Here is a 27522-nt window from a genome sequence, read left to right as displayed (position 1 = left end):
TAGCACACATTCACAGCCTTCCTTCATTCTATCCTGTTTCCGGTTTCCTTTAGTCATACATGCAGCTAAGTTGCTTCAGTCATGTCCAACTCTTTGCAACCCTATGAACACTAGCCCGCCACACTCCTCTTCCATAGGATTCTCCAGCTGCCATGATTTCTGATGGTATAATCCCATCTCTATTCCTGGTGCCTGTTGAGATGCTCTTTAAGGTCTGTGATTAAGTCTTTATAGCTTGGTCCTTTTCCTTCTGACACCTTACCAGAGTTGTTTTTAAAATTCCCTTACTGACTCTTTCTAGGCTGTATCTCAAAACTCTTCCAGCTTCTATTCATTAGCCAGTTTCAAAGCCACTCTGACATTTTTTAGGTATTTGTTACATCAACACCCCACTTCTAGGTACCAATTTCTGTCTTAGTAAGTATAGCCTGCTATAAAACAAATATACCATAGACTACATGGCTTAAGTTATATTTATTTCTCACAGTTCTGGAGGCTGGGAAGTCCAAGATCAAGGTGTCAGCAGATCCAGTGTCTAGTGAGAGCCCACTTCAGTGGTATCCTCTCATGGTGAAGACCAGAGAGAAAGAAAGAAAGCACTCTTGTGTCTGTTCTCATAAGGGCACTAACCCCATTATGAGGGATCCACCCTCATAACTTAATTACCTTCCAAAGCCCTCACCTCCAACACTATTAACACCATAGATTAGGTTTTAACATGTGGATTCCGTAGGACCACAAGCATCCAATTCATGGCAGTTAGGGTACAAAAACTTTAGGCTAAGTCTGTGTCAAAAGCAGCTGAACTAAATGACTACATCTGGGATCGAAGCAATAAAATATAATACTGCAGCAAATTTTACTACACATGCATATTTTAAGATTATTTGACTCATTCTCCTATACATTCTTTATAGTCAGCCTTATGTTATTGGTGGTAAAAATCTGGCTGTCAAAATATTATCAGATGGAGATGATTGTTAACTTTAAGTCTAACTGTTCATAGCATCAGTCATTGTGATGATGATCCTTGAGGTTGACAAAAATCAGAGTTCAAGGGGAAATATATGATAGATGTGATTTATATGATATTTCATTGGAATTCTTAGCCATTTTGTAAATGATATGGACAGTGTCAATCAAGAAATAGCTCTACATAAATTTGTTCACAAGTCCCATATCTACACTTTCTGAGAATATTTTTGATCCTCGACTGAAACACTTTAGATTGCTATACTCCCCCACCCCACTCTTTCTATCATCCTCATAGGAAAGCCTTCTCTTAGAATGAGTAAAGGCCCTAAGGCAAGAGTGATGGACAAAACCAAAACAGGGAAGTTCTTTTTAGTTTTAGCAAGATGTATGTTCTAATACACTCATGCTCTTTTTTTTTTTTTTTCCACGTATAGGAATAGGAATGAGTAGAAATGAATTTCATCCAGGAACACAGCTAAATATGCCACATTTTATTTCTTCCTATGCTACTGGACCCATTCAACAAGAATATAGAATTTTAAATGGGTAAATCAGTCACCCATTATGTGTCGCCAATAGTGACCATCGAGTAAGCCCTATAGAGGTGAACATGTTAATGTATTTTTAGTGGAGGGGTGAGAATGTACATCTGACTGGAAAACACTGAAGGAAGAGTGGTATTAGAGACAGAACTACAGCCGAAGTTTTCAAGTAGTTTGTTGTCAGATGGGGCAACTCCAGTAAAGGGATATGGGACTGATAGAGGTTAGTTTGGTTGTTCTAACAAAAGCTGAGTGATTGCTCACTTGTGTCCAATTCTTTGCAACCCCATGGACTATACAGTCCATGGAATTCTCCAGGCCAGAATACTGGAGTGGGTAGCTTTTCCCTTCTCCAGGGGATCTTCCCAACACAGGAATCAAACCCAGGCCTCCTGCATTACAGATGAATTCTTTACCAGCTGAGCCACCCGGGAAGCCCCTAACAGAAGCTACTTGAGTATGCATTTGGTCTCATATACTAAAGCTGAAGTACATCCTGATCATGTTTTTAAAAAATATGTTTAATTATATCAGGTTACCAATTAACTAAAAATACTTCCACTGGAATTATTCTGGGTACATAATGTCACATGTAAATTTTTTATTCATACCCTTCTTTATTTACTCACTTAAGGGGCAGGGATGAAGTTTTCTTTCACTCTATACTTCATTTCTAGTCCCCAGTATGGTGATCATCACAAAGTATAGTGTCAAAACTTTTATTTGCTCTTCCTCTTAGCTATAGGTCTAAGAGGAGCCTGTGCTAAGAGGATTTCTATTAGCATTAACATCTGAAGAATCTGAAACAGTTGCAAAACATAGGAAGAGATATAAGCTTGATAGCCAAGAAATGGAAAGAAGTGACTCAATGGGCATGGAGCTAACCTTCCAGGTAGACTCTTGGAGGAATACTACAATGAAAAGGGAGGGAAGGCCTCAACAGAGGGGAGCGTCTTTTGCTTGTATCCTATCCTGTGGTAACAGAGGACTGAAGATTGAGTCAGCAACACTAGTATTAATATTTTAAGAAATAGTGTTTCAGTCAAAGGAAGGGGTAATTCCCAGAATATTTTCATTCTTTCACCTAATAGAAGCCTGATTCTAATCTAATCTTCACTGTTAGTGTTGTTAGTGATAAAGCATTTCATGACACTTAGAAGACAGTCTTTGCTCTCCCCAAGGATATAATTCAGTCAGGACTAACAAGCAATGAAGAGATTTGTCTTTCATTTGCTGTTTTAGTTATAAAAATGAAAGGGCAACCCCAGCTGTTCAGAAATACCCAAGTGCTGAAGGGAATTGTCAGAGCGATGATGGCAGCTGAGTTGGACTTAGTCTGGGAGGACTCTGTGTGGTTGATTCCCTGAGTGATTTGTTCTCTCCTTCCAACAACCTTGAGTTTCTTGCCTCCTGTTTGAAATTTAGTCTTAGTGTCTCTATTCCCCTGGTTCTTAAAATACACATTTTTTAAATGCTGAGCAAAAAAAGTACCTACACTTGGCAGAACAACTTTGGGACAATTTCCAAACAATGTTTTTTATGAGAATTCAATTATATTGTCTTATTTTCCTGATTCACTGGAGTTAGTCCAATTTACTGATTACCCTTTCCCCCACACTATTTCTCTTAAAATTGGAGTAAGGCCTATTTGAATGCCAGTGATAGAGAGTGGAAAGAAAGTAAATTCTAAACAGGAGAAGTAAAGTAGGGAAGATTGAGTAGCACTAAATCTAGAGTTTAGGCGTTGGCATGGCAACGCCAATGGCTGGCTCTGAGTGTGCTATGAGAGAAACCCTGAGGGCATCAGAGAGAGCGGAGAATAAAAACTGCTAAGAGAGAAAAGGCGAATGGAGAATACAATGTACGCATTTATAGTAAGGTAGTAAGGAGTTTTGCCAAGTCTGATTCTAATGACTAGGATATGCGATCCATTAGCATATTGATTCAACAAAAACATGAACTCTTCCATGTGCTAGACACAATGCTAAACATTGAGAATATAAACTGATTTTAAAGTAACTTTTAATTTCAAAATAGGAACAATTTAGCCAAGAAATATAATATTCTTAACTAAAGTCAAATTATAAACTTGCTATCACTGCTACTTTTGTCTTAGAAACATCTTTCTCTTAAGATGCTTGTTGTGTATTGTCCACTAATTGTTTCCCTACTGGTATTAGTTTTACTGCTTTATTAGCATATCCATTCATTTATTCACAGATGTAATTTCTATTCATTAATAGATATGAATTACAGACTCCACAGTAAAAAAAAAATTTTTTTTCTACATTACTTTATGTAATCCCATCAGTAGCTTACAATAAGCTAGAAAAGACAAAGATTTAAAAAGTGGTCAAATAAATAAGTAGAATAAACATCACCTAGTGATCAAGGATATTGCAAGCCTCTTTTCTGTTCAAGACTATCTCTCTTTATGCTTGAGACAGTGGTGGCAGGAGTGTGTGTTTTGAGGGGTGGGGGTATTGTGTGTGTGTGTGTGTGTGTGTGTGTGTGTGTGTGTAAGAGAGAGAGATGGAACTTGGGGATCCAAGGACTTTAAGCTTGAGGGCTATAGTATCTACAAGAGGAAGACACCTCACTTCAAGAACTCTTGGTGGAAAACTGGTAGGTGTTCAGTGCCAACCCAGTATTTCCTGAGTGTCCTGAAATTGCCTTAGACACTTTATTCTTACAATCCCCAAAAGATATCTGACAAAACTTCATCTCCAAGTCAAATGTACTTTAAGTCATTCGCTTCTATATTCACTCTTTCATTCGATCAATATGCATTGAGTGTCTGCTCTACACAATTATACAATCTATGCTAAGTGGAAAGAGGAAAGTAATCAATTCAGGTCGAGACCTCTCATTCTGGAATTTACATTCTTCTTGTAGGTGGAGGGATGAAACAGGCATATAATGACTAACAATGCTATTAAATATTTACATAAATTATGACAGATGACATAAAGGAAAATATGGAGGCCAGTATAGCTTATAAGGGAGGAAACTGAACTAATCTGGAAAGAAGAATAACAGAAGTATTTTCTGAGATAGTGGCATTTAATATCATAATGTAGCTAGATGAAGAGATAGAAACCAGAGAGATAATGACCCAAGCTTTGCGGTAGAAAAGGATCAAGTGATGTGAATAGAAACCTTACACTATAAAATCAGACAGAAAAGAAATAGCACATATATATTTCCCTTTAAATGACTCCAATCCTGCAAGATGACAGGGAATTCAACCTGTGTCATAATTCTGGCTTCCTGTCAAACTTCTCACAGCTGCCTGATATCCCAGATCTTCACCTGAAAAAACTAGTCACAAAAGCCTCTCCAGCTATTAGATTTTATAGCCACAAAAGAGATGTGGGCAGTATGCTTTTGTGACAAATTTAAGCCCAGCTGCTCTTCTATTTCTGTGCATCCTTGGCCATGGGAAACAGATTGTAGAAAGAACCCCTGGCCCCTTGGTTACAGTATTCCTAGATGTATTACTTGGGTACCTAAGAGGAAACCAACCAAGAAAACACTTCTAGTGGTACAGCTAACAGCCATCAACTTCCCACTCTTAAGGGTGACTGCCCTTCTCACTTGGCATAAGCCCCTCAAAGAAGTTTAAGCTATTGAAAAAAAAAAAAAAAGTTAAGTGGCTTGTAACTTTTGTTTTCAGTATTCTCAAGTCAAGGGAACACAAAATCTTGAGTATTTGATGAATTCAATGCAAACATTAAGGAAAAGTCGAGATTTAACACCTTAATAAATTATGAAGCGGCACATAGCACGTTTAAAAAGTTAAAAATATGCCACAGTGGCCAGACATCCAAGATTTGGGAGACTATTATTATTTAGAGAGCAATTAAATCATACATTAATACCATCTAAAATAACATCTACTGTCATATGAAATATTATGTCAATAATAATAGTTCAGTTCAGTTCTTTGTGACCCCATGGACAGCAGCACGCCAGGCCTCCCTATCCATCACCAACTCCTGGAGTTTACTCAAACTCATGTCCATTGAGTTGGTGATGCCATCCAACCTTCTCATCCTCTGTCGTCCCCTTCTCCTCCTGCTTTCAATCTTTCCCAGCATCAGGGTCTTTTCAAATGAGTCAGTTCTTCTCATCTTGTGGCCAAGTAATAATAGTAGCATCTATCAATATATTAATATTAGTCATAATATAAATGATTAAATTTAACAAAAATATACATGTTATATATAATGCATAGACATATACATATTTTTAACTCTTCACTGTCTGAAGTTAGAGTAACAAGTATATAGATTATTTCACTAATTAATAACGAGTGAGTGAAACTTGTTCAGTCATGTCTGACTCTTTGTGACTCCAGGGACTATAGCCAACCAGGCTTCTCTGTCCATGGGATTCTCTAGGCAAGAATACTGGAGTGGGCTGCCATTTCCTTCTCCAGGGGATCTTCCTGACCCAGGGATTGAACCCAGGTCTGCTGCATTGTAGGAAGACTCTTTATCATCTGAGCCACCAGGGAAGTCAACAATTAATAATAGAGGTATACATTAAAATTAAAGTTACTATGAATTAGAAAAAATATTATTCTAAAATACTTTTTAGAACATAATAACCACAAGAAATCTACTTTTGCAGGAGACAACCCATACTCTTCACTAAAAGAATATATTTTTAAGTCTCTCATCAGCTCCCATGATGAAGTAAAGAAAGGAGAAATGATCTAATCAGTCACATGGTCATTTTTCTGGATGTCATAGTTCAAAATTCTGAGTATTTTGCAGGCATTGAGAATTATAAGACTTTGTCTTTTTTCTTCTTGTTTCTAAGGCTTAAAAAAGTTGCTTATTTTCATCACAACAAAGGGACATGGAAGGGAAGTGGCATAGAGAACATGGTTATCAAATTCAGGATTTGACTAAAAAGACCTAGTTGGAATGATAAGACTTGCTCTAAAATATTTTCATCCCATACAGATATACACCAGGGCTTATTCAATGGAGAAAGAGGAGGATGCCCTGAGAAAGGAAAGGGAGAGATTGGAGGGTGCTAACAACAGAGAAGTAGTTAATTTAAATTTGAAGCCACATGACTTGGCTCTGATGCATCTGAATCAGAGACTGAATCACTGAACAAATGAAGGCACTGTGAGTTGTTTGGATATGAGGAGAATTATGCTAACATTAGTGAGAGGGAGAGTCAGCCAGAGAGATAGAATCACAAAACATGGAAGCTTAGTCACTTAGGGAATGTCTGCTTGCCTAGTCCTAAAGGTTGGCAGAGTGACAAACTGATGTCTGTTCAATATTTACAAAAAGGAAATTTATTTCCTGCTTACCATGAACCAGAAATGGATCAATGTCTTGAGGTCAGGAAGTGGACAAAGAATAGATTAACTGTAACATTTTGACTACTCTCAGTCAAGAAATTAATGTGTTAATTAGTTTTGCTCATAATATGTTGCATTTCTGCTAGAATATTTTTGGATGCTATCTTTATGATTATAAAAGTGTCCCTCAACTATATTATTTTCATTAGAAACATTAAATGCATTTTCAACCATGTGTTAATGTTTTATTAAATGTTAATAATATTCAGTAAACATTATTTAGTAACTATTATTAATGATGAGTTCATGAACAGTCCTACTCACCAATATTTCCTTTAACAGAAAGTTTAATGTATTAATATAATATAATGATATTTAAGCCCCCAAATTAGGAAGGATTGCTTTATATTATAATCATAGAGGGCATATTTTTGAAAGTTATGGTGACAAAGCTATGCTAACATGAAGCATGTCTTTAAGTGAAATGGTATTCTGTTGTGTCTGATATGAATTAGTGCCCCTTTTGAAACAGCGTCTTTGCACTAGCTTGAAAGAGGGGTTTGAAAAAGCAAGCAGTGAGGAAAAATGACTAGGCATGAAGAAAATATGAAAGAGAAACACGCTCCTTTCAAAGCACTGCCTCTTAAGCTGTCCCCTCAGTTCAGTTCAGTTCAGTTCAGTCGCTCAGTCGTGTCCGACTCCTTGCAAACCCATGAATCACAGCACGCCAGGCCTCCCTGTCCATCACCAGCTCCCGAAGTTTACTCAAACTCATGCCCATCGAGTCGGTGATGCCATCCAGCCATCTCATTCTCTGTCGTCCCCTTCTCCTCCTGCCCCCAATCGCTCCCAGCATCAGGGTCTTTCCAGTATGGTACAAAAGAATGATCCTGTGACTCCAAAGAGATAGGACTTCTCAATTTTCAGTTCTTCTCAATTTTTAGTCGTCTTCCCTTGAGATATTATCGTCTCATAGTGAAGACTCTCATACATCTGTAACATATTCTGGCACATGTTTTTGAATGGCAAAGAAGTACTTCAGAAAAGTATAATCACCTTCCCATGTCATCTTACAGAGGCTAAGAAAGAATGAGACAGAGTTGGAAAAGTGCTTGACCACTCTGATTGCTCTTGAGGTTTAAGACTGGATGTCCACAACACTGGAAAGATCCATGAGCCACTAGCAGCTACAGCAGCCACAACATCCCAGAAAATATCCCTATACACACATCCCTGTTGTAAGATACAAAGACTGATCCTCGAGTCAGGCAATACTGAAAATAAGAACAAAATAAGCAATGAGCACCCAGTAACAGAGTTCTCTAAAAGCCCCATACCATATTAGCCTCTTCCCCTCAATTTTTTCTGCCATTATTGTTCACTTTATGCAAAAAGATAAAATTGTTGAATATCTCAAAATGAACATTTTGATAAGTTGATCTCAATATTTAAAAAGCTAATTAAGCAAAGTGATTCCATCATAAAAGCTTTGGATATTTCTTGATTATTCAGAAATGATCAATGACCAGGGATTGACATTTTGCTGGAATTGGGGGACCATTATTTAGATGAAATATACCACACCAATTTTGTATTTAGTAAAGGAGATGTGGTTTGGCCCATGATTAAACAGACCTTAGTTATGAGTAAGTGTTTGTTGATCAGTCATGTCTGACTCATTGTGACCCAATGGACTGTAGCCTGCCAGGCTTCTCTGTCCATGGAATTCTCCAGGCAAGAATATTGGAGTGGGTAGCCATTCCTTCTCCAATTATGAGTAAAGGCCATTCCAAAACTGACATTCACACATCAACAATTTGGCACACACAATACCTTTTTTTTAAAGAAAAAAACACTATACAAAAGGGTTGCCTTCTAAGTGGCACCACAAAGCTAAATCAACGCCGTGACTATATGGAACCCACTTGCTGATGTTAGGCCTCCTGTAATACTAGTATACTTATATATTCCTTTGTTATCATCACCACACCCACAACTACTGTGGAAACTGGTTGTAACAAAATAATCAATGCCCAAAGGTTGTCATAGATGATATGTGGTTGTATTTTGTGAGATTTGTGAGTTGAAAATGTAACACAGTCAATTAGTTAAGCATGAATTCTCAGGGTCCAATTTTGTGATATATTGCTCTGTTTAAATATTAAAGGGGTAATTCTAGTTTTCATGGCTGATTAAGACTGAGACAGTAGCACTGATTATAGCAATACTCTGGTTAATGAGGACCACTTTTATAGACCATTTATGGTATAGAAATTGGACAGAGAGAATAATGGGAGGTCAAGACATCTACCATCAGCCTTCTCTCTTATTTAAGTTGGGGTTGCTATTACTTCTCTACAAAGCTTTATCCTCTCTTAACACTTTCGTCTCTTAACAAAAATCCTCTCTTAACACTTTCCATCACCCTCTGAAAAGCAGATCACTATTGATATTTTTGTGAGGACATGAAGAAACCTCTTTAAAAAATTTTTTTTCTGCCTTTTAATTAAAATTGTAAGTATAAATTTTAAGTGATTACAGTACACTACATATTTCATTTCTTGGGGACAAAAATAATACGCTTCTCCTCTATGGTAGATCATGTTGGTGATGAATCACTGCCTAAAACAAAAGTGATTAACATGCAAAGGGAAAACTTAAAGAGCATCCTCAGGGTTCATGTAGGAATAGGAAGTAACCAGGAAACTGCCTTGAAGTGGAAAAGAAAATACTCTGGAAAAATAGAGAAAGAGTGCACAACTTCCGATGGTTCTCTTTTCAAAACTTTCATGGCTGCTCACTGTTTGTTCCTACTCTCCTCAATTTCTTATTCCAGGTCTCAATGCCACTACACACAACTGGGGGCTGTGACTATTTCCCCTTATGTAGAGGAAGGGAGAGAAAAATACTCCTAAGCAAGTGGTTCAGTTCAGTTCAGTCACTCAGTCCGACTCTTTGTGACCCCATGAATCACAGCACGCCAGGCCTCCCCGTCCATCACCAACTCCCAGAGTTTACTCAAACTCATGCCCATGAAGTCAGTGATGCCATCCTACCATCTCATCCTCTGTCGTCCCCTTCTCCTCCTGCCCCCAATCCCTCCCAGCATCAGGCTCTTTTCCAATGAGTTAACTCTTCACATGAGGTGGCCAAAGTATTGGAGTTTCAGCTTCAGCATCAGTCTTTCCAATGAACACCCAGGACTGATTTCCTTTAGGACGGACTGGTTGGATCTCCTTGCAGTCCAAGGGACTCTCAAGAGTCTTCTCCAACACGATAGTTCAAAAGCATCAATTTTTCAGTGCTCAGCTTTCCTAACAGTCCAACTCTCACATCCATACATGACCACTGGAAAAACCGCAACCTTGACCAGATGGACTTGCACTGTCAACACATATGCCTGGAGACAGAGGTGGAAAACCTTTCCATACTTCAAAAAAGTGTCTAGAATCAGATTCTTCCCAATTCCAAAATTTTCATGAACCACAGGAGAGATCTGAGATAAGAAACATAATCATTAGGGAGTAGAAGAAAGAGGATCAGGCCAGAGAAATGTGAAATAACCAGAAGCAAGAGCCTACCTGAGGGTGGTGAGGGGAGCACAGTTATATGGATTTAACTTATGCAACCTACTCTCAATCTGGCCTTTCTTGTGCCTCCACTGTTCACTCCAGTCTCTGCAGATACCAGGGCCCCCCTCTCTAGACTGGATCTTGAGCACATGAGACCAGAAGGACTAAGTAGACAGCCGTGGTAGTAGCCAGCCAAGGGAGAATAAGAGAGGGGGAGACGAGAGGAACCCTAAGTTCTAAGCAGCACCAGTGGGAATCCTGGGATATTCTAGGATATAAGGTTTATAAAAATTGCCCACTATATGACCTATTATATTTTTAAAAAGTTAAGATCCTACAATAGTTCATTTTGCTCTAAGGAATTTTCAGAGTAATATTAATCCTCTGTCTCCAGGAAAAACAAATGTATACTGTCATATGTATACTATAAATTATTTTTCTCACATGAAAAATTCTCAAATGTATATTATAAATTTGTTTTTTTGTAAATATGAGCTGTTTTACATTAATTAAAATAAGGATATAATTAATATTCTTCTCTCCAAAAGTGACATTGCTATTATTTATTTTTTCCATTTCTTAACTAATGAACTTATTTCTGAGAATGTGTGAAGTAGGTTGAGACTAATATAAGATCTTAATAATATCTTTTAGGAAATGAAAGAACTCAGCTATGCTAACTTATTAATTCTCAATATCTATGAGAAATAGTATGCAAGAAGTATTAGCCATGATTCATGGAGGAGGAAACTAAGGAACACTCTAGTTAATCAGCTTTCCTAAGGTCAACAACCACAGCTACATTTATAACTATGGAGATTCAAGGACCAGAAAATTTCCTCAGTGTGATTCCAGTCTCAAGCTATCCTTCCAGTCTATCATATTTGAAGAAAAAACAAGAATTTGTTAGGTGGTGACACTGAAATTTACTTCCTTAATTCTGTCCCTGAGCTAATTTTGCTGAATTATCCAGCTGATTACCAAACTTAATTGTTATCCAAATTTTAGCATAATATGGCTAGCTAAATGGACATAGGAATAATTTTGAGTACCTAAATTAACATGATTACTATCACAGGATTGTATGTATGGAAGATATCTGCAGTTGATGGCTAAATAAGGCAGAGGGGAAAAGGAACAATATATCCATTTGAATGCAGAGTTCCAAAGAATAGCAAAGAGATAAGAAAGACTTCCTCAGTGATCATTGCAAAGAAATTGTGTAAAATAATAGAATGGGAAAGACTAGAGATATTTTTGAGAAAATTAGAGATACCAAGGGAACATTTCATGCAAAGATGGGCAATATAAAGGACAGAAATAGTATGGACCAACAGAAGCAGAAGATATTAAACAGAGGTGGCAAGAATACACAGAAGATCTATACAAAAATGATCTTCATGTCTTCATGACCCAGATAAACACGATGGTGTGATCACTCACTTAGAGCCAGACATCCTGGGATGAAAAGTCAGGTGGGCCTTAGGAAGCATCACTACAAACAAAACTAGTGGAGGTGATGGAATTCCAGTTGAGCTATTTCAAAACCTGAAAGATGATGCTGTGAAGGTGCTGCACTCAATATGTCAGCAAATTTGGAAAACTCAGCAGTGGCCACAGGACTGGAAAGCATCAGTTTTCATTCCAACCCCAAAGAAAGGCAATGTCAAAGAATGTTCAAACTACCACACAATTGTACTCACCTCACATGCTAGCAAAGTAATGTTCAAAATTCTCCAAGCCAGGTTGCAACAGTATATGAACCATGCACTTCCAGATGTTCAAGCTGGATTTAGAAAAGGCAGAGGAACCAGAGATCAAATTGCCAACATTCGCTGGATCATTGAAAAAGCAAGAGGGTTACAGAAAAACATCTACTTCTGCTTTATTGACTACGTCAAAGCCTTTGACTGTGTGGATCACAACAAAATATGGAAAATACTTAAAGAGATTGGAATACCAGACCACCTGACCTGCCTCGTCAGAAATCTGTATGCAGGTCAAGAAGAAACAGTTAGAACTGTACATGAAACAAGAGGCTGGTTCCAAACTGGGAAAGGAGTTCATCAAGGCTGTATATTTTCACCCTGCTTATTTAACTTATATGTAGACTGCATCATGCAAAAAGCTGGGCTGGATGAAACAAGCTGGAATCTAGATTGCTGGGAGAAATATCAATAACTTCAGATATGCAGTTGACACCACCTTTATGGCAGAAAGCAAAGAAGAACTAAAGAGACTTTTGATGAAAAAAGTGAAACAGGAAAGTGAAAAAGTTGGCTTAAATCTCAACATTCAGAAAACTAAGATCATGGCAACTGGTCCCAAAAATTCATGGCAAATAGATGGGGAAACAATGGAAACAGTGAGAGACTTTATTTTGGGGGGCTCCAAAATCACTACACAGTTGATTGTAGCCATGAAATTAAAATTTGCTTGCTGCTTGGAAGAAAAGCTATGAGCAGCCTAGACAGCTATTAAAAAGCAGAGACATTACCTTGTTAACAAAAGTCCGTGAAGTCAAAGCTATGGTTTTTCCAGTAGTCATGTACAGATGTGACAGTTGGACTATAAAGAAAGTGAGCACCAAAGAATTGATGCTTTTGAACTGTGTTGTTGGAAAAGACTCTTGAGAGTCCCTTGGATTGCAAGGAGATCCAACCAGTCAATCCTAAATGAGATCTGTCCTGGGTGTTCTTTGGAAGGACTATTGCTGAAGCTGAAACTCCAATACTTTGGCCACTTGATGTGAAGAAGTGATTCATTGGAAAAGACCCTGATGCTCGGAAAGATCAAAGGCAGGAGGAGAAGGGGTCGACAGAAGATGAGATGATTGGATGGCATCACTGACTCGATGGACCTGAGTTTGAGTAAGCTCCAGGAGTTTATGATGGACAGGGAAGCCTGGTGGGCTTCAGTCCATGAAGTCGCAAAGATTCAGACAGGTCTGGGCAACTGAACTGAACTAAACTGATTAGAGAAATTATACATGCACAAATACTGTACAGGTTTCAGTGCCATAAAGAGACCTTCAGCTTAATAAAGTCATTAATTTTGCAACTATTCATTCATTTCTTCTCTAGACAATTTGCATACCACCATTAGATCATGGTGAGAGATCAAATTGCCAACATCTTCTGGATCATCGAAAAAGCAAGAGGGTTCCAGAAAAATGTATATTTCTGCTTTATTGACTATGCCAAAGCCTTTGATGGTGTAGATCATAATAAACTGTGGAGAATTCTGAAAGAGATGGGAATACCAGACTACCTGACCTGCCTCTTGAAAAACCTGTATGCAGGTCAGGAAGCAACAGTTAGAACTGGACATGGAACAACAGACTGGTTCCAAATAGGAAAAGGAGTACGTCAAGGCTGTATATTGTCACCCTGCTTATTTAACTTATATGCAGAGTACATCATGAGAAACGCTGGGCTGGATGAAGCACAAGCTGGAATCAAGGATGCCAGGAGAAATATCAATAACTTCAGATATATAGATGACACCACCCTTATGGCAGAAAGTGAAGATGAACTAAAGAGCTTCTTGATGAAAGTGAAAGAGGAGAGTGAAAAAGTTGGCTTAAAGCTCAACATTCAGAAAACTAAGATCATGGCATCTGTTCCCCTGTTTCATGGCAAATAGATGGGGAAAGAATGGCTGACTTTACTTTTCTGGGCTCCAAAATCACTGCAGATGGTGATTGCAGCCATGAAATTAAAAGATGCTTGCTCCTTGGAAGAAAAGCTATGAGCAACCTAGACAGCATATTAAAAAGCAAAGACATTACTGTCAACAAAAGTCCATCTAGTCAAGGCTATGGTTTTTCCAGTGGTCATGTATGGATGTGAGAGTTGGACTATAAAGAAAGCTGAGTGCTGAAGAATTGATGCTTTTGAACTGTGGTGTTGGAGAAGACTCTTGAGAGTCCCTTGGACTGCAAGGAAATCCAACCAGTCTATCCTAAATGAGATCTGTCCTGGGTGTTCCTTGGAAGGGCTAATGTTGAAGTTGAAACTCCAATACTTTGGCCACCTGATGTGTAAGAGCTGACTCATTTGAAAAGACCCTGGTGCTGGGAAAGATTGAGTGCAGGAGAAGAAGGGGAAGACAGAGGGTGAGATTGTTGGAAGGCATCTCTGACTCAATGGACATGAGTTTGGGTAAACTTTGGGAGTTGGTGATGGACAGGGAGGCCTCACATGCTGCAGCATGGGTTTGCAAAGAGTCAGACACAACTGAACGACTGAACTGAACTGATTAGAACATGATGACTCCCTAAACAGAAAAATGGAGGAATAAAATAGGTAAATTTTTAAAAAATGCTGACACAGTTTAATGAGTTTGACTTTAGATATTGATACACTCGAAGTCAGAGAATGTATTAACAATATAAAATTTGTTCTATAACTTTGCTAACTGGTCTCAACAGAAAAACCATTGGAGTAACTATAGTAGAACCCACTAACACAGTCATTTATAGGGAAATAACAATCATGTATTTTATGTCATTGAAGAAAATAAATAGCAATTATAGATAATGATGAATTCAACAGAAAAGGCCTCAAAAGATGTTGGTTGTACTCTTGGTAATTTCAGGGAAGTCCTATAATGGATTATCTCAGTACAGACATTAGTCATCAATCATCATCATACAGACATATATATTTTTATATTTAAACATATAAATATAAAATGTATATTTATAATATTTTAGACAATAACTAAGGCAGTCAGAGATTGGCAGGAGTATTCCATCCTTGGGGCTTCCCTGGTGGCTCAGTGGTAAAGAATCTATCTACCAGTGGAGGGGACGCAGATTTGATCCCTGGTTTGGGAAGAGGCCCTGGAGAAGCAAATGGCAACCCACTCCAGTATTCTTGCCTGGGAAATCCCAGGGACAGAGGAGCCTGGTGGGCTATATTCCATGGGGTGGCAGTCAGACAGAACTTAATGACTAAACAATAACAACAATACACACATGAAAGAATGGCAATGTTTACATGTTTTTTCACTGAGGATCTTTACTAAGATGATCCCCAGTGATATTTGTTTCCTGGTATCCATGCCTTTGTGTAATCTCCTCTCCTTGAAGATGGGCTTGATCCAATGACAACTGTCTTCTAACACACTACATATGGTGAAAGTGACAGTGTCAGTTCTGAGACTAGATTTCAAAAGTCTGCCTTCCATATTGCTCACCCTTGCTCGTGGTCCTCACGATGGAAGAAGAAATCTGCCATGTTGTGGGGAACCCAAAGGCAAATCCAGTGGCAAGGCACTGATCTCTGGTCAAATACAGGGAGAACTTGAGGTGGCTAACAGCCAGATGAAGGAGCCTGGGAACGGATTTCACCCCAGTTGAGCCTCGAGATGACTCCATCCCTACTCCTACACTTGATTGGTAGCTTTGCGAGAGACCCTGGGCCAGAAGACCAAATTAACTTGCATCTGAATTTCCGTTAAAATATATGCTTTTCATAAGAAATACTTATTAAATTTTAGAGTGCAATCAAAATAGGCAGAGAATGGTAGATATTTGATCCTTGAAAGAAAGGAACCCTTGAAATAGGGGTGAGATAGGGCTTTCTAGCTGTCACAATGGTAAAGAATCCTCCTGCCAATGCAGGAGACTTGGGTTTGGTCCCAAGGTCAGGAAGATCCCCTGGAGGAGGAAATGGCAACCCACTCAAGTATTCTTGCCTGAAAACTACATGGACAGATGAGCCTGGCGGGGTACAATTCATGAGCTCACAAAGAATCAGATGCAACTTATCGATTGAATGACAACAATATACAAAATGAACAACTCTTAATACCATACAGGAAAATTAAGTTAAAAGGGATCAAAACCTAAGTGTTAATACTAAATTTTGTTAACACCAGATTTCCAGAAGAAAACAGATTTTTCAGTTATTATAGGTAAAAATGTATTAGCTACATAAGCACTAAGCCTAAATAAAAAAATATTAATTTGACTTTAACAAAATTTAACATCTTTAGTCTTCAAAAGGCACTATTACAGAAGGAAAAGATAATCCATAGAGTAGAATAAAATATTTACAATATACATATCTGTTAAGTAACTTTTACCTAAAATACACAAATTTTTTTTTAATTTTATTTTTTTATTTATTTTTTTTTTGTCATACATTGATATGAATCAGCCATAGATTTACACGTATTCCCCATCCCGATCCCCCCTCCCACCTCCCTCTCCACCCGATTCCTCTGGGTCTTCCCAGTGCACCAGGCCCGAGCACTTGTCTCATGCATCCCACCTGGGCTGGTGATCTGTTTCACCATAGATAGTATACATGCTGTTCTTTTGAAATATCCCACCCTCACATTCTCCCACAGAGTTCAAAAGTCTGTTCTGTATTTCTGTCTCTTTTTCTGTTTTGCATATAGGGTTATCGTTACCATCTTTCTAAATTCCATATATATGTGTTAGTATGCTGTAATGATCTTTATCTTTCTGGCTTACTTCACTCTGTATAAGGGGCTCCAGTTTCATCCATCTCATTAGGACTGATTCAAATGAATGCTTTTTAATGGCTGAGTAATATTCCATGGTGTATATGTACCACAGCTTCCTTATCCATTCATCTGCTGATGGGCATCTAGGTTGCTTCCATGTCCTGGCTATTATAAACAGTGCTGTGATGAACATTGGGGTGCACGTGTCTCTTTCAGATCTGGTTTCCTCAGTGTGTATGCCCAGAAGTGGGATTGCTGGGTCATATGGCAGTTCTATTTCCAGTTTTTTAAGAAATCTCCACACTGTTTTCCATAGTGGCTGTACTAGTTTGCATTCCCACCAACAGTGTAAGAGGGTTCCCTTTTCTCCACACCCTCTCCAGCATTTATTGCTTGTAGACTTTTGGATAGCAGCCATCCTGACTGGCGTGTAATGGTACCTCATTGTGGTTTTGATTTGCATTTCTCTAATAATGAGTGATGTGGAGCATCTTTTCATGTGTTTGTTAGCCATCTGTATGTCTTCTTTGGAGAAATGTCTGTTTAGTTCTCTGGCCCATTTTTTGATTGGGTCATTTATTTTTCTGGAATTGAGCTTCAGGAGTTGCTTGTATATTTTTGAGATTAATCCTTTGTCTGTTGCTTCATTTGCTATTATTTTCTCCCAATCTGAGGGCTGTCTTTTCACCTTACTTATAGTTTCCTTTGTAGTGCAAAAGCTTTTAAGTTTCATTAGGTCCCATTTGTTTAGTTTTGCTTTTATTTCCAATATTCTGGGAGGTGGGTCATAGAGGATCTTGCTGTGATTTATGTCGGAGAGTGTTTTGCCTATGTTCTCCTCTAGGAGTTTTATAGTTTCTGGTCTTACATTTAGATCTTTAATCCATTTTGAGTTTATTTTTGAAAATACACAAATATTTTTATAACTCAATAATAAGAGACAATCCAATTAAAAATGCAAAAATTTTGAAAAGACATTTAATCATAATTACATAGGTAGCCAATAAGAATAAAGAAACAAAATAAACATTCTCATAAATCACTAGTCACCAGAGTAATACACAGGAGGAGATACTGCCAGAATAGCTAAATTTTTAAAATATGGACATTAATAAAAAGATGAAAAGTATAGGCAAGATACTGTACACATTGATGGGAATGCAAAATGGGATCATCACTTTAGAAGCAACTTGTCAGTTTTCTATAGAATTAGACATGTTCTATGCTGTGGTGTGCTAAGTCGCTTCAACTCTGTCCAACTCTGTGAGACTCTGTGGACTGTACCACACCAGGCCCCTCTGTTCATGGGATTCTGCAGGCAAAAGTACTGGAATGGGTTGCCATGCCCTCCTCCATGGGATCTTCCTAACCCAGGGATTGAACCTGCATCTCTAAATTCTCCTGCATTGGCTGGCAGGCTCTTCACCACTAGCGCCACCTGGGAAGCCCAAAATTAAGCATACATTGTCATAAAATAAAGCAACCCTCTTTCAGGTATTTACCCCAGGAAAATGAAAACAGATTTCCACACAAAGACCTGGATATGGATTGTTAGAGCAACTTTAAAATAACCCATAACAAGAAAAAAACCCATGTCTAAAACATAGACAGCTTAAACATAAAATCGTGGAAAATAATGTATTGCCACCGACTGTGGGTAGATATTATGTACTGCAAAAGAACAAGAGGAAATTTTCTGGTTGATGGAAATGCTCTTAGCTTTGATTGGTATGGTGGTCACATTCAGAAATCATTTGTTGTAATTAAAATCATTCGTTATGATTAACTGAACTGTATTTTCAAATGAGTAAACTTTACCACATGTAAATTATCCTTCAATAAGCCCAATTTTAAAAGCGGGGACCCTTTAACTCAAATGAACATTTTATTGCAGTAACTTAAAATGTTTAACTTAGAAAAGAGATTTGATGATTAACTTGCCTTTAAATGATTGATTGATAACTTACAGAAATTGAATACTTCCATTTCTTAGCTCTAGATGAAAAAATAAGACTGGTAAACAATAGTTGCAAAAGGACAGATTTTATTTCTAGCTAAGGAAAGAGTCTGTGAGCTAGTGAGTGCTCTATCACTCAACTAAGGAGAGGCTGGAAGTTTACAGATTTAAGATGATGCAGAGGGCTTATTACACTGTTTGGTTGAGTTTGTTAAAGATACATTCTAATTCTAAGGTCACTGGTTTTTATGCTGTAAATCTAATAGATGGGAATAGAAAACATAATAGATGGTATTTTCATTTTTGTGACAGACAATAAAAATATAATCATCATAGTTTTATCTCCATTTTACATTTTGTAGGATCTATAAGTTTTGACACTATATCAAATAAGTTAAATTATTCTTTATGGCATGTAAAGAATGAATAAAGTAGATCAATAAATTATTGACTTAGCATCAGTAATTTAGTATTACTTTGAATTAAAATTTATACTATATATAAATAGTATTACTTATGTTGTTATATAGTATTGCTTTAATACTTTTTTATATCACTTTGAATTAGAATTTATATATTAGTTCTATAAGACTTGGTAATGAACTACGCCCTTCCCATCTTTAATAATGTAAATGAATCTGTATTTTTACATATTGAGTCACTTGTAACTATTCTTTAGATTATTGATTATACCCTGTAGAAGTATTATTTGCTTATCTGAAATGTGGTCCTTATAGTTTCTTTCCCATCTAATATATTAAAGTATTTAAACACTAAATATAATTTAAAAGTTTTAGTTATGTATATTATCTTGCCTCTTAAATTTCGATAATGGAATCATATCATTCCAGACACTGTATTTTGCCAAAATTAGGGTAAAAAACTTAAGAGATTTTTCTTTTCAGACTTAGGATACAAAAAGTACAAACTTCTGTTTCTTTAGAAAATACAAGATTTTTAGTGAAAATCTGCTACATGGCACTGACAAAAAGAATAGAAATACAAAATTAGTAAGTATGTCTAATAAAAAGGTTTTTATTTTAAAAATTCACAATATCTAAAAGAAAACAAAGAATTTGATAAATAAGGATATTTCTATGAAGAAATAGAGGTTTTTAAAAAATTAAATAAATGAGAAAATATATTAAGAAGTCAAATAAGAAATAGACTATTTTAATTTCTATCAATGAATTAAAAACATTTTTATGTTTTAGTTTTAACTATTTTATTTTTTAAATTATGAGAATAATTTCCTAATAATGTCATCTACTTGTGAAAAGTTTGTGTTTGGATACTTCAAATAACTGTTTCAGAAACAATGATCCAAAAGCTCGGGTTGTCAGAAAAGAATGAAAAGACATATTTGAGCCATAAAAAGGAGAGGCAGGAAAACAAAGTTCATAAGACAGAAAATCAAAGTACAGCACACCTTGAAAACTCAGAAAGTTAAACTGGCAATTGGTCACATCTGAAAAAAGAAATGAATTAATGAAGAGCCATGATTGAAGATGCAGAAAGGGCTGCTTGTTCTGAAGATAAATAGGCTCAGAGGGGAGCTAAGAGGAAACAGGGTAAGGTGCACAGAATGAGTGATAATGGCTGTGAGGTAGCATGTTTATCACAGTAGTTCATGGCACTGGAGATAAAAGCCCAAAGTGTACTAAATCATTTAATTGCTTGCTATGAATTATGGAAGAAGACCCATTACTGTGGTATATTGTTATATAAAACTACATGTTCAAGAAAAGATAGCCAAACCATCTGCAACATTCCTCAGGGATCTCTTTATCAATTTAGAATTCTCTCACGTGAACTACATCAAGTATTAAGTGACTCGCAGAGGAGTAACAAATCTTGTGTTTTCCAGTATGGTGCAATAAAATTTGGTGACTCACAGACATGTGAATTAATCACTAGATCGGTTAAATGCAAAAAAAAAAAGTCAAATTTGCAAGATGTTATCAAAATTTAGATGACAAATACTTTTTCCCCAATAAGGGAATGGCCTCAATAAAAGAATCAAACGTAATTGCTGAATCTTAGAAAAGTAAGTTTTCAAAACCAACATGTTTTCTTTTAAAATGTAAAATAAGACAGTAATCAGAACGTCTTTTAGTTTATGAAATAAGTATTCATATATGAGTATGTTGAACAATAATAAATGGCAACTAAATTTATGCAAAGGAAATGGAAACTAATTAGTTACATATTGATTACATGTTAGTCTCATTAGAAATGATGGTTTAGTGGAAATAATACCATATCTTAAATTTATGGGTTTGAATTTGGATTTTGGGCTTTAAAATAAAAAAATACAAAGTCATATGCTTTATGCATTCAAGACTAAGAATAGCAAATTAAAATTTGATAAACATACCCATTATTTATTACTAGAAATTAATTAGTATGACTTTTTAAATGGGAACTGGTTTTGTGTTGATACAGACAGAAAGGATTAATCACTGCAGTTAAAAACAGACATTGGATCATTTGCCACTTTATTTTATAAATTAATCAGTAAATCAACAAATGCTGATTAATCAGTAATGAGTTTTTAGTAGTGTGCTGGACAATGCAAGAGCTACAAAGGAAGAAAAATACACAATTCATATAATCAAAACCTCAGTTGTTGGGTGACCACCATGACTTAAATTATGATTTTAAAATTTTATAACACTGATAGAATTCAAAATGTATTGTAATTGAATTCTTCTAAACAAAGCAATATCACTGGTGTGTATCTATGAAAGTACAAGTTTTCTTTAATAGATTGCAAACTTATAGTGTCAATATAGGCTAAAATTTTGCACTAAAAGGTGCCTGTTCTGCTATTTGAGAATTTGTAAGAAAAAAATCAACTGATTTGGTAGACTGAGTTTTTTGCTGAATTGGTTAGTTTTTGCATAGTATCATTTACATTTATAAAACCAGATGAAGGCTTTCAAGTATAAATCTAGCCATTAATTTATTATACTTCAAAATGTGTTAAGCAAAGCCTAAGGGAAGGACTGGGACACTAATAATTATATTTCTGGTAGAATTTTTAAATGTCTGCATAGATTCAAAAGGAGAAATATGATTTTAATTATTTTTCTTTTCCACATATACATATTTAATGCACACATACACCCATACATGCTTTTTAAAATGTACATCATGGGTTTTAAAGAAACCCAGAAGTGGAAAGTTTGGCATTCCAACTAAGCTATTTTTAGATATATGGATAATATTATTTTAAAATATTCTGGATCAATGTATATTTTTACAATTTACTGGTTCCTTGAGTTTGAGGTCAGTCTCAAAATGGGTATGATAAATGACATGCAACCTTGCAAATTTTAATTTTTGTCACATTAAATTTAAGTAAAATCTTACCAAAATATTTGTCTTTTATTAAAATTTCCTAAGTATGATTTTTCTTTTTCTTTTTATCTCAGTTAACCATCATCATGGTTTTATATGTATCATTCAATAATGTTCTCTAAATGTATATTTATAAGCTATAAGTAATTTTATATCCCTATAATAATACATCTTTACAGGCCTAAGAAAAGTTTAGGATCCCATATTCTATTTAGGAAATTAAAACCAGTAATAAATTATACAAAATGTTTTCTATCAAAATTTCTAAAGTTCAACATAATTTTCCAGAGGTATATAGATGTCAAGAAATTTACCTCTGATTTTTCAGGCTTTAGGATTTGACTTCTAAATTTATCTTTAAGGTAAAGATAAATGAGATTTCTACATGCAAAATATCCTTTATTTCAGTGATGGTATCTTACCACAACATGAGAAAGCAGAATTTTGTTCTTACTATAATTTTAATCATTTAAAGGTGCACAGGCTATTATATATCAATCTATTTTTTGTGTTTTCTTTTTCACCCTAGATAAGCAGAGGGGTAAACAATGCATGGTATTTCCCTCCATAGAGATAGTCCCTTAAACAATATCCACTAGAGGTGTTTAAATAGAAACACCTTGTGGTATTTGCTACCCCTTATGGTGAACAGGAATGAATTCACAGTGACATTTACCCTCCCACCTGAAACAACAGTAACAACAAAAGTTCATTCCAAAAGAAATAGATCACATGAAGATTTGTATATCTATTAATGACACTGAATTTATTGTTAACCTTTCCATATAGAAAACTCCAGGCCCATATGATTTTAATTGTAAATTCTATATATATTTCAAGAAATAATAATAACACTAGGGGCTTTGCCAGTGGATCGATGGTAAAGAATCTGCCTGCCAATGCAGTTGCTGTGAAGCAGCTAAGCTCATGGGACACAACTACTGAACCCACCAGCCGCAACTAATGAAGTCCTATGCCCTAGAGTCCTTGCTCCACAACAAGAGAAGCCACCGCGATGAGAAGCCAGGGCACCACAACGAAGAGTAGCCCCTGCTCGCTGCAACTAGAGAAAGCCCGTGTGCAGCAATGAAGACCCAGCACAGTGAGTAAGTGAGTAAGTAAATAAACACAATTAAATAATACTAATTCTATGCAAACTCTTCCAGATAACTGAAGGGGAAGAAAGATTTTCTAGTTCATTCCAAGATGTTAGAATTTTACTCTAGACATGATAAGAAAGCTCTAATTTCATCATGAACACAAATGCAAAAATTCTAAACAAATTAGCAAATCAAATCCAAAAGTATATAATATTTCATGACCTTATGGTGTTTATCCCAGGAATACAAGTTTGATATTCTATTTGAAAACTTCTCAGTCTAAGTCACCTTTTAACAAATTAAAAAAGAAAACCATGTAATATTCTTAATGAACACAGAAAAAATCCATTCCTTGTGATAAGACTAAAAAAAGTCAACAAAAGCCATAATAATAAATCTCTCCATAAACAAAGAACAAGGATACCTCCTGAATCTGGTAAAGGACAGTTAAAAAATAAACCTATTCTAAACTCACAGTTAACTATGAAAATTGAATGGTTTCTCCCAAGATCAAGGGCAAGACAAGGAACTCTACCATCACCAACTCAATGTTGCACGGGAGTTATAGCCCAGTACAAAAGACAAGACAAAGAAAAGGCCAAGACTGAAAGGAAGTAAACCTGTCTTTATTCCCAGAGAACTTGATCACCTGTGCAGAACATCTGTTGAAATCTACCAAAAAGCTGCCAGAATTAATGTGAATTTATCGACTGCAGTATACAGGATTCATATGAAAATTAATTATATTCTTGCAGACACGGATAAAAGAACCCCCAAGAAAAGCCTGCTCACTCTAGCCAAAGACTTGGGGAAAGAGACAGCTTGAAGGAAATTTTCTGACAATTACACACCATACTCCAGCCAAAAATCAAAGGAAAAATAGCTCTTTCTTTGATCACAGAGTCAGGCATCAATTTCAGCTTCTACCACCAGCCAGTAACTACCCTGGGGTTCCCAGGTGAAATTTTAAACTGGCCCCTGTACACAGGTAGCTAAGAGACCAAGAAAGAGGCAGATTACTCCAACTGGGAGGTGGCAGGTTTAATAAGAAATGGAACTTACCAGGCTTGTCTCTGGTGGTTGAAAAACCAAATAGATCTCCACACCTGCTTGCCTGGGTCTTGAGTTTATATGGAGGCCTTAACAGGGTTAAGCTATATGTACAGTCTAGGTTTCAGTAACACATGACTGTCTCAATGTGAGAGGCTCATGACTCTCAACACGACTCGGTCCTTGAAGGGACCTTCATGGGACCTTCATGGGCAAGTCTCTGTCAGTCTCTTGTGGGGTCACTGCTCCTTTCTCCTGGGTCCTGGTGCATACAAGTTTTTGTTTGTGTCCTCCAAGAGTCTGTTTCCCCAGTCCTCTAAGTTCTGGTGACTCTATGGTGGAGTTAATGGTGACCTCCTCCAGGAGGGCTTATACCATACCCAGGTCTACTGCACTCAGAGCCCCAGCCCCTGTGCAGCCCACTGCTGACCTGCACCTCTGCAGGAGACACTCAAACACACTTCTGGCTCAGTCTCTGCAGGGCCTCTGTGTCCTGCCTGGTGTACGCAAAGTTTGTTTGAGCCCTCTGAGTGTCTCTGGCGGGTATGAGGTTTGATTCTAAATGCGATTTCTCCCCTTCTACCATCTTGCTGGGGCTTCTCCTTTGCCCTTGGATGTGGGGTATCTTTTTTGGTGGGATCCAACATTCTCCTATTGACAGTTCAGCAGCAAGTTGTAATTTTAAGGTTCTCATAGAAGACGAGTGCACATCCTTCTACTTCGCCATCTTGGAGTCATTCCATTTCACTAGAATGGGTGAATTTAACTCAGAAGACCATTATATCTACTACTGTGGGCAAGAATAACTTAGAAGAAATGGAGTAGCCATGATAGTCAACAAAAGATTCCAAAATGCAGTACTAGATGAGATCTCAAAAATGACAGAAGGATCTCTGCTAGTTTCCAAGGCAAACCATTCAATATCACAGTAATCCAAGACTATGCCTCGACCAGTAATGCTGAAGAAGCTGAAGTTGAACAATTCTATGAAGACCTACAAGGCCTTCTAGAACTAACACCCCAAAAAGATGTCCTTTTCATTATAGGGGACTAGAATGCAAAAGTAGGAAGTCAAGAAACATTTGGAATAACAGGCAAATTTGGCCTTGGAGTACAAAACAAAGCAGGTCAAAGTTGACAGAGTTTTGCCAAGAGAATGCATTAGTCATAGCAAGCACCCTCTTCAAACAACACAAGAGAAGACTATACACATGGACATCATCAAATGGTCAATAACAAAATCAGATTGATTATCTTCTTTGCAGCCAAAGACAGAGAAGTTCTATACAGTCAGAAAAAACAATACCGGGAGCTGACTGTGGCTCAGATCATGAACTCCTTATTGCCTAATTCAGACTTAAGTTTAAGTAGGTAGGGAAAACCACTAGGTCATTCAGGTATAACCTAAATCAAATCCCTTATGATTATACAGTGGAAGTAACAAATAGATTCAAGGGATTAGATCTGATAGACAGAGTACCTGAAGAAATATGGACAGAGATTTGTGATGTTGTACAGGAGGCAGTGATCAAGAACATCCCCAAGAAAAAGAAATGCAAAAAGGCAAAATTGTTGTATGAGGAGGCCTTACAAATAGGTGAGAAAAGGAAAGATGCAAAAGGCAAAGGAGAATAAGAAACATACCCATCTGAATGCAGAGTTCTAAAGAATAGCAAGGGTAGATAAGAAAGCCTTCCTCAGTGATCAATGCAAAGAAATAGAGGACAATATCAGAATGGGAAAGACTAAAGATCTCTTCAAGAAAATTCGAGATACCAAGGGAATATTTCATGCAAAGAGGGGCACAATGAAGACAGAAATGGTATGGACCTAAAAGAAGCAGAAGAGAATAAGAAGAGGTAGCAAGAATACACAGAAAATCTATACAAAAAAGATTTTCATGACCCAAATAACCACAATGGTGTGATCACTCACATAGAGTCAGACATCCTGGAATGTGAAGTCAAGCGGGCCTTAGGAAGCATCACTATGAACAAAGCTAGTGTAGGTGATGTAATTCCAGTTGAGCTATTTCAAATCCTAAAAGGTGATGCTGTGAAAGTGTTGCACTCAATATGCCAGCAAATTTGGAAAACTCAACAGTGGCCATAGGACTGGAAAAAGGTCAGTTTTCATTCCAATCCCAAAGAAAGGCAATGTCAAAGACTGTTCAAACTACCGCAAAATTTTACTTATCACACATACTAGCAATGTATTGCTCAAAAATCTCCAAGTCAGGCTTCAACAGTATGTGAACCGTGACATTTCAGACATTGAAGCTGGATTTAGAAAAGGCAGAGGAACCAGAGATCAAATTGCCAACATCTGCTGGAGCATTGACAAAGAAAGAGAGTTCCAGAAAAACATCTACTTCTGCTTTACTGACTATACCAAAGCCTTTGACTCTGTGGATCACAACAAACTGTGGTAAATTCTTCAATAGATGGAAATACCAGACCACCTGACCTGCCTCCTGAGACATCTGTATGCAGGTCAGGAAGCACAGTTAAAACTGGACATGGAACAACAGACTGGTTCCAAATCAGGAAAGGAATATGTCAAGGCTGTATATTGTCACCCTGCTTATTTAACTTATATGCAGAGTACATCATGAGAAATGCCAGGCTGGATGAAGTATAATGTGGTATCAAGATTGCCGGGAGAAATATCAATAACTTCAGATATGCAGATGATATGACACTTAAGGCAGAAAGCAAAGAATTAAAGAGCCTTTTGATGAAAGTAAAAGAGGAGAGTGAGAAAAGTTGGCTTAAAACTCAACATTCTGAAAACTAAGATCATATCATCTGGTCCCATCATTTCATAGCAAACAGATGGGGAAACAATGGAAACAGTGACAGACTTTATTTTTGGAGGCTCCAAAATCACTCCAGATGGTGAGGTCAGCCATGAAATTAAAAGATGCTTACTCCTTGGAAGAAAAGTTATGACCAACCTAGATAGCATATTAAAAAGCAGAGACATTACTTTGCCAACAAAGGTCCTCCTAGCCAAGGCTATGGTTTTTCTAGTAGTCATGCATGGATGTGAGAGCTGGACAATGAAGAAAGCTGAGAGGTGAAGAATTGATGCTTTTGAACTGTGGAGTTGGAGAAGACTCTTGAGAGCCCCTTGGACTGCAAGGAGAGCCAACCAG

Source organism: Cervus elaphus, chromosome 18 (genome assembly GCF_910594005.1).
Source record: "Cervus elaphus chromosome 18, mCerEla1.1, whole genome shotgun sequence".
NCBI lineage: Eukaryota > Metazoa > Chordata > Mammalia > Artiodactyla > Cervidae > Cervus > Cervus elaphus.
The sequence above is the reverse complement of the archived record's forward strand: the minus strand, read 5'-3'. Positions refer to the sequence as shown.